Genomic DNA, 15,000 nt, shown 5'->3' with positions numbered 1-15,000 from the left:
TGCGGTGGGCACCTTGGCTGGGTTGCGCGCCTTGGTGGGCACCATGCAGTGCACGAAGTCGGAGCCCGGATTGCCCCGGGCGCGCACCTCCGCCAGGGTGGGCACCTTGGTGCGCACAACTTGCCTGGGCTGCGCACCAGGAAGGGCTCAAGATGGCACCCGCGTTCCGTTTTTTTCACTATCTTTCAGAACGGAAATTTTAAAATCTCGTTTTTTTTTGCCTTTTCTGGAAATTAGTGAAGGCAGCGCATCAAAGGTGCGCAACGCTGGTGCGAACCTGGGAGCGCTCCGATGTGTGCTCCAAGGTGCGGCGTGCACGAAGTCGGACCCCGGTTTGCCCCGGGTGCGCACCTCGCGTGCACCTTGGTGCGCACACCTTGGCTGGGTTGCGCGCCCTGGTGGGCACCATGGTGCGCACCAAGGAGCGCTCCGAAGTGTGCTCCAAGGTGCGGCGTGCACGAAGTCGGAGCCCGGTTTGCCCCGGGTGCGCACCTCGCGTGCACCTTCGCCGCGGTGGGCACCATGGCGTGCACGAAGTCGGAGCCCGGTTTGCCCCGGGTGCGCACCTCGCGTGCACCTTCGCCGGGGTGGGCACCTTGGTGTGCAGACCTTGGCTGGGTTGCGCGCCCTGGTGGGCACCATGGTGCGCACCAAGGAGCGCTCCGAAGTGTGCTCCAAGGTGCGGCCTGCACGAAGTCGGAGCCCGGTTTGCCCCGGGTGTGCACCTCGGGTGGGCACCTTGGTGCGCATGCCTTGCCTGGGCTGCGCACCAGGGCGGGCTCAAGATGGCACCCGCGTTCCTTTTTTTTCACTATCTTTCAAAACGGAAATTTTAAAATCTCATTTTTGTTTGCCTTTTTCTGGAAATTAGTGAAGGCAGCGCATCAAAGGTGCGCACCTCGCTGCCCACCACGGTGCGCAACGCCGGTGGGCACCCGGGAGTGCTTCGAAGTGTGCTCCAAGGTGCTGCGTGCACGTTGTCGGAGCCCGGTTTGCCCCGGGTGCGCACCTCGCGTGCACCTTCGTCGGGGTGGGCACCTTGGCTGGGTTTGCCCCGGCTGCGCTCCGAAGCGGGGTTATTGGAGCGCCGCCTCTTTTTTTGTCGGAGCGTTTGGTGGGGTTTCTCGCATTGGCTCTTCCGAGGCCCGGTTGCCACCCTGGCGCGCACGAAGTCGGAAGTAGGGTTAATTGCCCGGGTGCGCACCTTTGCCAGGGTGGGCACCTTACCTGGGCTGCGCACCAGGGCGGGCTCAAGATGGCACGCGCGTTCCGTTTTTTTCACTATCTTTCAAAACGGAAATTTTAAAATCTCCTTTTTTTTTTGCCTTTTCTGGAAATTAGTGAAGGCAGCGCATCAAAGGTGCGCACCTCGCTGCCCACCTTGGTGTGCTCTGAGGTGCGCACCCGGGAGCGCTACGAAGTGTGCTCCAAGGTGCGGCGTGCACGTTGTCGGAGCCCGGTTTGCCCCGGGTGCGCACCTCGCCTGCACCTTGGCCGGGGTGGGCACCTTGGCTGGGTTTGCCCAGGGTGCGCTCCGAAGCGGGGTTACTGGAGCGCCCCCTCTTTTTTTGTCAGAGCGTTTGGTGGGGTTTCTCGCATTGGCTCTTCCCAGGCCCGGTTGTTGGGTGCGCTCCCACCCTGGCGCGCGCGAAGTTGGAAGTTGGGTTAATTGCCCGGGCGCGCACCTTCGCCAGGGTGGGCACCTTGGTGCGCACACCTTGGCTGGGCTGCGCACCAGGGCGGGCTCAAGATGGCACCAGCATTCCCTTTTTCTCACTATCTTTCAAAACGGAAATTTTAAAATCTCGTTTTTTTTTTGCCTTTTATGGAAATTAGTGAAGGCATCGCATCAAAGGTGCGCACCTCGCTGCCCACCTTGGTGTGCTCCGAGGTGCCCACCACGGTGCGCAACGCCGGTGCGAACCCGGGAGCGCCCCGATGTGTGCTCCAAGGTGCGGCGTGCACGAAGTCGGACCCCGGTTTGCCCCGGGTGCGCACCTCGCGTGCACCTTGGTGCGCACACCTTGGCTGGGTTGCGCGGCCTGGTGGGCACCATGGTGCGCACCAAGGAGCGCTCCGAAGTGTGCTCCAAGGTGCGGCGTGCACGAAGTCGGAGCCCGGTTTGCCCCGGGTACGCACCTCGCGTGCACCTTCGCCGGGGTGGGCACCTCGGCTGGGTTGCGCGCCCTGGTGCGCACCAAGGAGCGCTCCGAAGTGTGCTCCAAGGTGCGGCGTGCACGAAGTCGGAGCCCGGTTTGCCCCGGGTGCGCACCTTCGCCGCGGTGCGCACCATGGCGTGCACGAAGTCGGAGCCCGGTTTGCCCCGGGTGCGCACCTCGCGTGCACCTTCGGCGGGGTTGCGCGCCCTGGTGGGCACCATGGTGCGCACCAAGGAGCGCTCCGAAGTGTGCTCCAAGGTGCGGCGTGCACGAAGTCGGAGCCCGGTTTGCCCCGGGTGCGCACCTCGCGTGCACCTTCGGCGGGGTTGCGCGCCCTGGTGGGCACCATGGTGCGCACCAAGGAGCGCTCCGAAGTGTGCTCCAAGGTGCGGCGTGCACGAAGTCGGAGCCCGGTTTGCCCCGGGTGCGCACCTCGCGTGCACCTTCGCCGGGGTGGGCACCTCGGCTGGGTTGCGCGCCCTGGTGCGCACCAAGGAGCGCTCCGAAGTGTGCTCCAAGGTGCGGCGTGCACGAAGTCGGAGCCCGGTTTGCCCCGGGTGCGCACCTCGCGTGCACCTTCGCCAGGGTGGGCACCTCGGTGCGCACACCTTCTCAATGTTTTCTTGCCTTTTCTGGAAATTGGTGAAGGCAGCGCATCAAAGGTGCGCACCTCGGTGTGCTCCGAGGTGCGAACCCGAGAGCGCTCCGAGGTGCCCACGAAGTCGAAAGTCGGGTTAATTGCATTGTTTTCCCCGGGTGCGCTCCGAGGTGCGCAACATCGGCGCGCACCAAGGAGGGCTCCGAAGTGTGCTCCAAGGTGCGCACGATGGCGTGCACCTCTGGTGCGCACGATTCGGAGCTCGGTTTGACCGGGGTGCGCACACCTTGGCTGGGTTGCGCACCTTTTGTGCGCTCCAAGGTGCGCACGAAGTCGGAGCTCGGTTTGCCCCGGGTGCGCACCTTCGCCAGGGTGCGCACCTTGATGCGCATGCCTTGGCTGGGCTGCGCACCTTGGTGGGCGCCATGGTGCGCACCTTTCGTGCGCTCCAAGGTGCGCACGAAGTCGGAGCTCGGTTTGCCCCGGGTGCGCACCTTGGTGGGCGCCATGGTGCACTCCGAGGTGCCCAAGATTGGTGCGCACCAAGGAGCGCTCCGAAGTGCGCTCCAAGGTGCGCGCGAAGTCGAAAGTTGGGTTAATTGTCCGGTTTGCCTCGGGTGCGCACCTTGCGTGCACCTTCGCCAGGGTGGGCGCCTTGGTGCGCACACCTTGGCTGGGCTGCGCACACCTTGGCACCCGCGTTTCCTTCATTTTAAATTTTTTTTTTTTACAATCTCTCAAGTGGGAAATTCTATAATCTCAACTTTTTTTGCCTTTTCAGGAAACTTTTGAATGGAGCGCATCATTGGTGCGCTCCGAAGTGTGCTCCAAAGCTCTCTCCAGCTGCGTGCACCTGCCCCGGCCGCGCACCCGGCCCCGCCCAGCTTCGCTCACCTGTCCCGGGCGTCTGGTGCGGAACCTTAGAGTAAGAAACATCACCGTGCACCTTGGCCAACGTGCGCGACTCGACCGAGCGCGCACTGGCCGAGGTGCACACCGATTTCACCTGGGTGCGCGCGCAGCACCTCGGGCGTACCGGGGTGCGCGCACAACGCCCGGGTTGCACCGTGGCCTGTGTGCTCGGGGTGCCTCGGGTGCGCGCTCGGTGTCGCCCCCGCGCGCGCGGTAGTGCGGGCAGCGCACCCCGGCCCGGCCCGGCCCCGACGAGAACGCAAACGGGCAAAAGGTTTATTCAAATAGCATTGCGACGCCCGGCGAAAAACTAAAAAAGGGTGCAACACCGGGACTTCCCGGGAGGTCACCCATCCCAGTACTACTCCGGCCCAAGCGCGCTTAACTGCGGAGTTCTGATGGGATCCGGTGCACTAATGCTGGTATGATCGCACCCGTTATGAGCTTGTCGCAGTGTGTACTTAGCAAACCGCGACCCACGTGCGAATCCACCCCGGCCACCCACCCCCGTCGAGGTGCACACCCTCCCTCGCGAAGTGCGCCCCGTTCGCCAAGTGTGAGCCCTGCCCGGGTGCGCGCACCTTGCTAGGGCGTCGGGTGTGCACCCGGCCCGGCCTACGTGCGTGCACCTGGAGGGGGCGTCGTGTGCGTGCAGTGTCCCGTCTGCAACGCGGTGCCCACACACCACCTCGGGCGCAACGACCTGCGCTCACATGTGGGCCGAGTGCACCTTGGTGCATGTTCGGGGCGCCTCGGGTGCACGCTCGATCTTGCCCCGGTGCACCAAGGCGCTCGGTTTGCCCCGGGTGCGCACTTGGTGCAAGGTGGGCACCCAAAATAGGGATCAAGCACCAAAACACAAGTTTCGGGATGCAAAATGGGACCCAAGGACCACAAATGCGTTCCAAGACCCATGATGGGTCCACGAGAACAAAAATGTGTTCCGAGACTTAATAAACAAATATTGGGTTTTAGGAGAAGAAACATGCTCTGATGCCCAAAACGAGAATCGACCCCGAAAAGGCCACAGGCCAAAAGTGGGATGCGAGACAAAAAAAAATGGGACCCGAGGACCAAAATTGGGTTCCCAGGTCGAAGACAGGGCAACCGGACAAGAAACGACCTCTAAGGCTCGAAATGAGTCCCGACGACTAAAACTTGACAAGAAGCACCCATCAGGCACCCAACTCGACACCCATGGGATGCCGACCCACCCGGGCTTCCACCTAGCACACCTTGGCACCCACCCACCCTCGCACCCAACCTCGCACCCAACTTAGCACCTTTGAACCCACATTGGCACTCACCCTGACCCTGGCACCTTGGAACCCACATTGGCACTCACCTTGACCCTGGCACCCACCTTTGCACTCACCTTGGGACCCACCCTGGCTCCCACCTCGGCACCCACCCAGACACCCACCTTGGTTCCTTGGCACCCACCTTGGATCCTTGGCACCCACCCCGACACCCACCTTGGCACGCAACTTGGCTACTTGCCACCCACCTTGGCTCCTTGACGCCCACCCCGACAACCACCCCGTGACCTACCCTGGCTAGGGTTGGTGCACACCCACCCTGGTGCCCACCTTGGCACCCACCCTATGACCCACCTTGGCACGCACCTTAGTACCCACCCCGTTACCCACCCTAGGACCCACCCCGTGACCCACCTTGGCCAGGGTGGGTGCACCCACCCTGGTGCCCACCTTGGCACCCACCCATCCTAGCACCCAGCCTGTGACCGGGCTTGGAACCCAACCTTGCACCCGCACCCGTCTTGGCCAGTGTGGGTGCGCACCCATCCTGGCACCCACGTTGTGACACACCCTTTAACCCACGCACCCTAGCACCCACGTTGGCACCCACCTTGGAACCCAACCTAGCAACTTGGCACCCACCCCGTGACCCACCTTGGCATCCACCATAGCAGTCGCCGACTTGGCACCCACCTCGGCACCCACCTTGACACTTGTGGACCCACCTTGCCACTCACCCTAGCATCGACCCATCCTAGCACCCACCCTGGCACCTTTGCACCCTAGCACTCACCCATCCTAGCACCTAACCTGTGACCCACCTTGACACTCACCCTCGCACCCACCTTGGAACCCAACCTAGCACCCACCCACCCTGACACCAACCCTAGCACCTACCCACCCTTGCACCCACCCTGTGACCCATCTTGGCACCCACCCATCCTACCACTCAACCTATCACCCACCTTCTCACCCACCTTGGCATCCACCTTAGCACCCACCCACACTGGCACCTTGGCACCCACCTCGGGCAAGGTGGGTGCACACCCACCCTGGCACCCAATTTAGAACCCACCGAGCATGTTACCCACCTTGGCACCCACATTGCAGCCCACCCTAGTACCCACCCTATGACCCACATTGGCATCCACACCCTAGCACCCAGGCACCTCGACACCCGCCTTGACACCCACCCTAGCACTGAACCTGTGACCCACCTTGGAACTCACCCTAGAACCCACCCACCCTGTGAACCACCTTGGCATCCACCTTAGCACCCACCCACCTTGGCACCCACTCTAGCACTCACCCATCCTAACACCCAACTTGTTACCCACCTTGGCACCCGCCCTCGCGTCCACCTTGAAACCCACCCTAGCACCCACCCACGCAGGAGCCCACCTTGGCACCCAACCTAACACCCACGCATCCTGGCACCCAACTTGTGACCCACCTTGGAACCCACCCTAGTACCCACCTTTGAACCCACTATATCACCAACCCACCTTGGCACCCACCCTATGACCCTCTTTGGAATCCACCCTAGCACGCACCCACCCTGGCACCCACCATGGAGCGCACCCTAGCACCCACCCACCTCGGCACGCACCTCAACACCCACCTTGGTGTGCGCACTGCGCCAACCTCTCAAAGACCCTATGTGGTGCGCTCCAAAGTGTACACCTTTGGTGCGCTCCAAGGTGCGCACCTTTGGTGCACACCGAGGTGCACACCAAAGTGTGCACCGAGGTGAGCACCAAAGTGCACTCCAGGGTGCACACCAAGGCGTGCACCTTTGGTGCGGTCAATGCAAACGAATTCGGAAGTTGGGGTCGATGTCCTAATCGCTGCTGCAGACTACACGTATGAGAATCGGACAAATAGCTTTATATAGGGGAGGTGTTGCGTTTGATGGGTCGACTCCCCTGGTTGTGTGCACTGCACCAACTTCAAAGACCCTGTCTTGTTTAAGAAGTCAAAAGTTGGGGTGGATGTCCTAATCATTGCTGCAGTCTACGCATGTATGAGAATCAGACAAATAGCTTATATAGGGGAGGTGTTGCATTCGGTGGGTTGACTCCCCTGGTTGTGCGCACTGCGCCAACCTCAAAGACCCCGCATAGCAGAAGAAGTCGGAAGTCGGATTTTGGTGAGCACCAAGGCGTGCACCTTTGGTGCGGTCAACGCAGACGAATTCAGAAGTTGGGGTGGATGTCCTAATCGTTGTTGCAGGCTACACATGTATGAGAATCAGACAAATAGCTTATATAGGGGAGGTGTTGGGTTTGATGGGTCAACTCCCTTGGTTGTGCGCATTACGCCAACCTCAAAGACCTTGTTTTCGTTAAGAAGTCAAAAGTTGGGGTCAATGTCCTAATGGCTCCTGCAGGCTACACATGTATGAGAATCGGACAAATAGCTTATATAGGGGAGGTGTTGGGTTTGATGGGTCGACTCCCCTGGTTGTGCGCATTACGTCAACCTCAAAGACCTTGTTTTCGTTAAGAAGTCAAAAGTTGGGGTCGATGTCCTAATTGCTCCTGTAGACTACACATGTATGAGAATCAGACAAATAGCTTATATAGGGGAGGTGTTGGGTTTGATGGGTTGACTCCCCTAGTTGTTCGCATTACACCAACCTCAAAGACCTTGTTTTCGTTTAGAAGCCGAAAGTTGGGGTCGATGTCCTAATTGCTCCTGCAGGCTACGCATGTATGAGAATCAGACAAATAGCTTATATAGGGGAGGTGTTGGGTTTGATGGGTCGACTCCCCTGGTTGTGCGCATTGCGCCAACCTCAAAGACCCTGCATTGCGGATGAAGTCGAAAGTCAGAGTTTGGTGTGCTACAAGGTGTGGTCGAAGGTGCTCACCTAGGTGTGCACCTTTGGAGCACAGGAAAAGTGCCCTCCAAAAGTGCGCACCTTTGGAGTGCACAAAAGTGCCCTCCAAAAGTGCGCACCTTTGGAGCGCAGAAAAGTGCCCTCCAAAAAGTGCCCTCCAAAAGTGCGCACCTTTGGAGCGCAGAAAAGTGCCCTCCAAAAAGTGCCCTCCAAAAGTGCGCACCTTTGGAGCGCAGAAAAGTGCCCTCCAAAAAGTGCCCTCCAAAAGTGCGCACCTTTGGAGCGCAGAAAAGTGCCCTCCAAAAAGTGCCCTCCAAAAGTGCGCACCTTTGGAGCGCAGAAAAGTGCCCTCCAAAAAGTGCCCTCCAAAAGTGCGCACCTTTGGAGCGCAGAAAAGTGCCCTCCAAAAAGTGCCCTCCAAAAGTGCGCACCTTTGGAGCGCAGAAAAGTGCCCTCCAAAAAGTGCCCTCCAAAAGTGCGCACCTTTGGAGCGCAGAAAAGTGCCCTCCAAAAAGTGCCCTCCAAAAGTGCGCACCTTTGGAGCGCAGAAAAGTGCCCTCCAAAAAGTGCCCTCCAAAAGTGCGCACCTTTGGAGCGCAGAAAAGTGCCCTCCAAAAAGTGCCCTCCAAAAGTGCGCACCTTTGGAGCGCAGAAAAGTGCCCTCCAAAAGTGCGCACCTTTGGAGCGCACAAAAGTGCCCTCCAAAAGTGCGCACTTTTGGTGCGCACCAAGGCGCTGGTTCGGTCGTTGCAGGCGAGTTCGGAAGTTGGGGTCGATGTCCTGAGCGGAGGTGCAAACTACACAGGTGTCGGAATCGGACAAATAGCTTATATAGGGGAGGTGTATGCTTCGATGGGTCGACTCCCCAGGTTGAGCGCACCGCGCCAACCTCAAAGACCCTACGGTATGGATGAAGTCGGAAGTTGGGTCCGATGACCGATTCGATTAGTAGGTATGCTCATGAGGTCGGAATTTGGGTCCGATGACCTGCCATGTGCAGGAAGGCGAATGTTGGCACTGTGCGTTGCAAGGTGCACACCAAGGCGCTGGTGCGGTCTTTTTAGTCGAGTTCGGAAGTTGGGGTCGATGTCCTGATCGGAGGTGCAAGCTACACAGGTGTGGGAATCGGACAAATAGCTTATATAGGGGAGGTGTATGCTTCGTTGGGTCGACTCCCCGGGTTGAGCGCACCGCGCCAACCTCAAAGACCCTACGGTATGGATGAAGTCGGAAGTTGGGTCCGATGACCGATTCGATATGTAGGCATACTCGCGAGGTCGGAATTTGGGTCCGATGACCTGCCACGTGCAGGAAGGCGAATGTTGGCACTGTGCGTTGCAAGGTGCGCACCAAGGCGCTGGTTCGGTCGTTGGAGGCGAGTTCGGAAGTTGGGGTCGATGTCTTGATCGGAGGTGCAAACTACACAGGTGTGGGAATCGGACAAATAGCTTATATAGGGGAGGTGTATGCTTCGTTGGGTCGACTCCCCGGGTTGAGCGCACCGCGCCAACCTCAAAGACCCTACGGTATGGATGAAGTCGGAAGTTGGGTCCGATGACCGATTCGATATGTAGGCATACTCGCGAGGTCGGAATTTGGGTCCGATGACCTGCCATGTGCAGGAAGGCGAATGTTGGGACTGTGCGTCGCAAGGTGCGCACCAAGGCGCTGGTGCCGTCGTTGCAGTCGAGTTCGGAAGTTGGGGTCGATGTCCTGGTCAGAGGTGCAAACTACACAGGTGTGGGAATCGGACAAATAGCTTATATAGGGGAGGTGTATGCTTCGATGGGTCGACTCCCTGGGTTGAGCGCACCGCGCCAACCTCAAAGACCCTACAGTATGGATGAAGTCGGAAGTTGGGTCCGATGACCGATTCGATACGTAGGCATATTGGCGAGGTCTGAATTTGTGTCCGATGACCTGCCATGCGCAGGAAGGCGGAATTTGGGTCCGATGACCGAGTTGATGGCGTGCCATGCGCAGAAAGGCGGAATTTGGGTCCGATGACCGAGTTGATGTTGATGGCCCGCCATGCACAGGAAGGCGGAATTTGGGTCCGATGACCGATTTGAAGGCGTGCCATACGCAAAAAGGCGGAGTTTGGGTCCGATGACCGAGTTGATATTGATGGCCCGCCATGCGCAGGAAGGCGGAATTTGGGTCCGATGACCTGACATACGCATGGAGTCCGACTCGGGGGCCGATGTTCGATTCGATGACTTGCATTGTGGGTAAAGTCGGAAGTTGTGGTCTTTGACCCGATTCGATGACCAGACTTCGGCTGCTTGAGAATCGGACAAATAACTTATATAGGGGAGGTAGTGTTCTCGAGCATCCTCCCCCCGTGCCCGTTTATGTCGATTGATGCTGGTGCTCGACTGGTTGGAGCGCTCGGATGCAAAAATCTTGCACCAGGATTTATCGATTGTGATGGACACGGCAAGTCTCCTGATTGCTATGCAGGAGCTCATCGTGAATCTCTATGCGGCCTTGGTATGGACTCGACCTGCGGAATGGTTCGGCAATGGTAGTCGCTCCAACACGTCCTTGCAATGGCCACAGAGGTGATTCGACTAGAGCTCCAGTCTAGCTTTTGGGTTGCTTGGCGGACTGGTATAGCCGCGATCGAGTTCCGGCCATGAACGTTTTAGATAGCTCTTGGGCTTTCTGGGACGGAAGTCGGAAGTTTGGGCTGTTGTCCGATTTGATGACCATTCTTCGGATGTGTGAGAATCGGACAAATAACTTATATAGGGGACTGTGTTGTCTCACGCAGCCCCCTCCGTGCCCCTCTATCTCGACCGATGTTGGTGCTTGAAAGGGTTGGGATCGCTCGGATTTATAAACGTGCACCACCATTTGTCGAGTGTGAGGGACGCGGCAGGTCTCCTAAATGCTATGCGGGCGCTCTCTGAGAATCTCTATCCGGCCTCGACACAGACTAGTCTTGCTGAATGGTTTGGCACTGGTAGTCGATCCAACACGTCGTTGTTGTGGCCGCCTAGGCGATTCGATTCGAGCCCCCGTCTAGCTTTTGGGTTGCTTGGCGGATTTTGCCCTATCCGCAAGTGAGCTCGGTCCCTAAACGTTCGAGAAACCCGATTGCTATGCGCCGACTCTCTTTCTTGCGAGCCTCCATCTAGCTTTTGGGTCTCTACGGAACGGAAGTCGGAATCTGGGACCGTTGTTTGATTCGACGAGGCAGACTACGGTTGTGCGAGAATCGGACAAATAACTTATATAGGGGAGGTGTTGACTGGAGCATTCTCCCCCGTGCCCCTCTAACTCGACCAATGCTGGCGCTCGAACGGTGGTAGCGCTCGGATTTTCATTGAGCGCCAGCATTGGTCGATTTAGAGGGGCATGCGAGATTCCCGAATGCTATGCGAGGGCTCTAACGGAAATGTCTATTGGTTTCGGTATGGATGCAATTGCGAGTGGTTCGGCAAAGGTAGTCGTTCCGATGCGTCCATGTCGTGGCCAAATCGATAATTCGATTTGAGCCCTCGTATAGCATTTGGGTCTCTCGATGTGATTCCGCATTCCAGTCCCTTTGGGCACTGCTTGAGCCGCATCCCAGGGGGTTCCCTTCCCAATAATCTGCCTCGCAACCCGATTGCTATGCGGTGAGGCTCCTCGGCCGCCTCGGAACTATCTGTGTATCAGACGCATCGCGGGATAAGGGGTTGGCAACGGTAGTCGCCCCAAGCGCGTCCGATGCTTGGACCATTCCGAGGCGGCCCTGAAGCCTCTTCCGTCTAGCCGTTGGGTCCTTCTCGCCGCATCCCTCGCCTCGCACCCCGATTGCTATGCGGTGAGGCTCCTCGGCCGCCTCGGAACTATCTGTGTATCGGACGCGTCGCGGGATAAGGGGTTGTCACTGGTAGTCGCCCCAAGCGCGTCCGATGCTTGGACCATTCCGAGGCGGCCCTGAAGCCTCTTCCGTCTAGCCGTTGGGTCCTTCTCGCCGCATCCCTCGCCTCGCACCCCGATTGCTATGCGGTGAGGCTCCTCGGCCGCCTCGGAACTATCTGTGTATCGGACGCGTCGCGGGATAAGGGGTTGTCATTGGTAGTCGCCCCAAGCGCGTCCGATGCTTGGACCATTCCGAGGCGGCCCTGAAGCCTCTTCCGTCTAGCCGTTGGGTCCTTCTCGCCGCATCCCTCGCCTCGCACCCCGATTGCTATGCGGTGAGGCTCCTCGGCCGCCTCGGAACTATCTGTGTATCGGACGCGTCGCGGGATAAGGGGTTGTCACTGGTAGTCGCCCCAAGCGCGTCCGATGCTTGGACCATTCCGAGGCGGCCCTGAAGCCTCTTCCGTCTAGCCGTTGGGTCCTTCTCGCCGCATCCCTCGCCTCGCACCCCGATTGCTATGCGGTGAGGCTCCTCGGCCGCCTCGGAACTATCTGTGTATCGGACGCGTCGCGGGATAAGGGGTTGTCACTGGTAGTCGCCCCAAGCGCGTTCGATGCTTGGACCATTCCGAGGCGGCCCTGAAGCCTCTTCCGTCTAGCCGTTGGGTCCTTCTCGCCGCATCCCTCGCCTCGCACCCCGATTGCTATGCGGTGAGGCTCCTCGGCCGCCTTGGAACTATCTGTGTATCGGACGCGTCGCGGGATAAGGGGTTGTCACTGGTAGTCGCCCCAAGCGCGTCCGATGCTTGGACCATTCCGAGGCGGACCCGAAGCCTCTTCCGTCTAGCCGTTGGGTCCTTCTCGCCGCATCCTTCGCCTCGCACCCCGATTGCTATGCGGTGAGGCTCCTCGGCCGCCTCGGAACTATCTGTGTATCGGACGCGTCGCGGGATAAGGGGTTGTCACTGGTAGTCGCCCCAAGCGCGTCCGATGCTTGGACCATTCCGAGGCGGACCCGAAGCCTCTTCCGTCTAGCCGTTGGGTCCTTCTCGCCGCATCCCTCGCCTCGCACCCCGATTGCTATGCGGTGAGGCTCCTCGGCCGCCTTGGAACTATCTGTGTATCGGACGCGTCGCGGGATAAGGGGTTGTCACTGGTAGTCGCCCCAAGCGCGTCCGATGCTTGGACCATTCCGAGGCGGACCCGAAGCCTCTTCCGTCTAGCCGTTGGGTCCTTCTCGCCGCATCCCTCGCCTCGCACCCCGATTGCTATGCGGTGAGGCTCCTCGGCCGCCTTGGAACTATCTGTGTATCGGACGCGTCGCGGGATAAGGGGTTGTCACTGGTAGTCGCCCCAAGCGCGTCCGATGCTTGGACCATTCCGAGGCGGACCCGAAGCCTCTTCCGTCTAGCCGTTGGGTCCTTCTCGCCGCATCCCTCGCCTCGCACCCCGATTGCTATGCGGTGAGGCTCCTCGGCCGCCTTGGAACTATCTGTGTATCGGACGCGTCGCGGGATAAGGGGTTGTCACTGGTAGTCGCCCCAAGCGCGTCCGATGCTTGGACCATTCCGAGGCGGCCCCGAAGCCTCTTCCGTGTAGCCGTTGGGTCCTTCTCGCCGCATCCCTCGCCTCGCACCCCGATTGCTATGCGGTGAGGCTCCTCGGCCGCCTTGGAACTATCTGTGTATCGGACGCGTCGCGGGATAAGGGGTTGTCACTGGTAGTCGCCCCAAGCGCGTCCGATGCTTGGACCATTCCGAGGCGGCCCCGAAGCCTCTTCCGTGTAGCCGTTGGGTCCTTCTCGCCGCATCCCTCGCCTCGCACCCCGATTGCTATGCGGTGAGGCTCCTCGGCCGCCTTGGAACTATCTGTGTATCGGACGCGTCGCGGGATAAGGGGTTGTCACTGGTAGTCGCCCCAAGCGCGTCCGATGCTTGGACCATTCCGAGGCGGACCTGAAGCCTCTTCCCTCTAGCCGTTGGGGCTTTCTCGCCGCATCCCTCGCCTCGCACCCTGATTGCTATGCTGTGAGGCTCCTCGGCCGCCTTGGAACTATCTGTGTATCGGACGCATCGCGGGATAAGGGGTTGGCAGTGGTAGTCGCCCCAAGCGCATCCGATGCTTGGACCATTCCGAGGCGGCCCTGCAGCCTCTTCCGTCTAGCCGTTGGGGCCATCTCGCCGCATCCCCCACCTCGCACCACGATTGCTATGCGGTGAGGCTCCTTGGCCGCCTCGGAACTATCTGTGTATCGGACGCATCGCGGGATAAGGGGTTGTCACTGGTAGTCGCCCCAAGCGCGTCCGATGCTTGGACTATTCCGAGGCGGCCCTGCAGCCTCTTCCGTCTAGCCGTTGGGGCCATCTCGCTGCATCCCCCACCTCCTCGGCCGCCTCGGAACTATCTGTGTATCGGACGCATCGCGGGATAAGGGGTTGGCAGTGGTAGTCGCCCCAAGCGCGTCCGATGCTTGGACTATTCCGAGGCAGCCCTGCAGCCTCTTCCGTCTAGCCTTTGGGGCCATCTCGCCGCATCCCTCGCCTCGCACCCCGATTGCTATGCGGTGAGGCTCCTCGGCCGCCTGGGAACTATCTTCGTATCGGACGCATCGCGGGATAAGGGGTTGTCACTGGTAGTCGCCCCAAGCGCGTCCGATGCTTGGACTATTCCGAGGCGGCCCTGTGGCCTCTTCCGTCTAGCCGTTGGGGCCATCTCGCCGCATCCCCCACCTCGCACCCCGATTGCTATGCGGTGAGGCTCTTCGGCCGCCTTGGAACTATCTTCGTATCGGACGCATCGCGGGATAAGGGGTTGTCACTGGTAGTGGCCCCAAGCGCGTCCGATGCTTGGACTATTCCGAGGCGGCCCTGCAGCCTCTTCCATCTAGCCGTTGGGGCCATCTCGCCGCATCCCCCACCTCGCACCCCGATTGCTATGCGGTGAGGCTCCTCGGCCGCCTTGGAACTATCTTCGTATCGGACGCATCGCGGGATAAGGGGTTGTCACTGGTAGTCGCCCCAAGCGCGTCCGATGCTTGGACTATTCCGACGCGGCCCTGTGGCCTCTTCCGTCTAGCCGTTGGGGCCATCTCGCCGCATCCCCCACCTCGCACCCCGATTGCTATGCGGTGAGGCTCCTCGGCCGCCTTGGAACCATCTTCGTATCGGACGCATCGCGGGATAGGGGGCTGTCACTGGTAGTCGCCCCAAGCGTGTCCGATGCTTGGACCATTCCTAGGCGGCCCTGAAGCCTCTTCCGTCTAGCCGTTGGGGCCTTCCCGCCCCATCCCTCGCCTCGCACCCCCGATTGCTATGCGGTGAGGCTCCTCGGCCGCCTTGGAACCATCTGTGTATCGGACGCATCGCGGGATAAGGG

The 15,000-nt window shown here is 59.9% G+C and overlaps 1 non-coding gene across 1 annotated transcript; it reads right to left on the bottom strand.

The window, feature by feature from the left end:
* Positions 1-3,986: 3,986 nt before the first annotated feature.
* On the bottom strand, positions 3,987-4,105 carry LOC131861368 (5S ribosomal RNA). Its single transcript, XR_009360442.1, has one exon. It is a non-coding gene; the product is annotated as a 5S ribosomal RNA (ribosomal RNA).
* Positions 4,106-15,000: the final 10,895 nt, after the last annotated feature.

The sequence above is a fragment of the Cryptomeria japonica genome, unplaced genomic scaffold (assembly GCF_030272615.1).
Source record: "Cryptomeria japonica unplaced genomic scaffold, Sugi_1.0 HiC_scaffold_26, whole genome shotgun sequence".
Lineage (NCBI taxonomy): Eukaryota > Viridiplantae > Streptophyta > Pinopsida > Cupressales > Cupressaceae > Cryptomeria > Cryptomeria japonica.
This window is presented reverse-complemented; position numbering and strand designations above follow the sequence as displayed.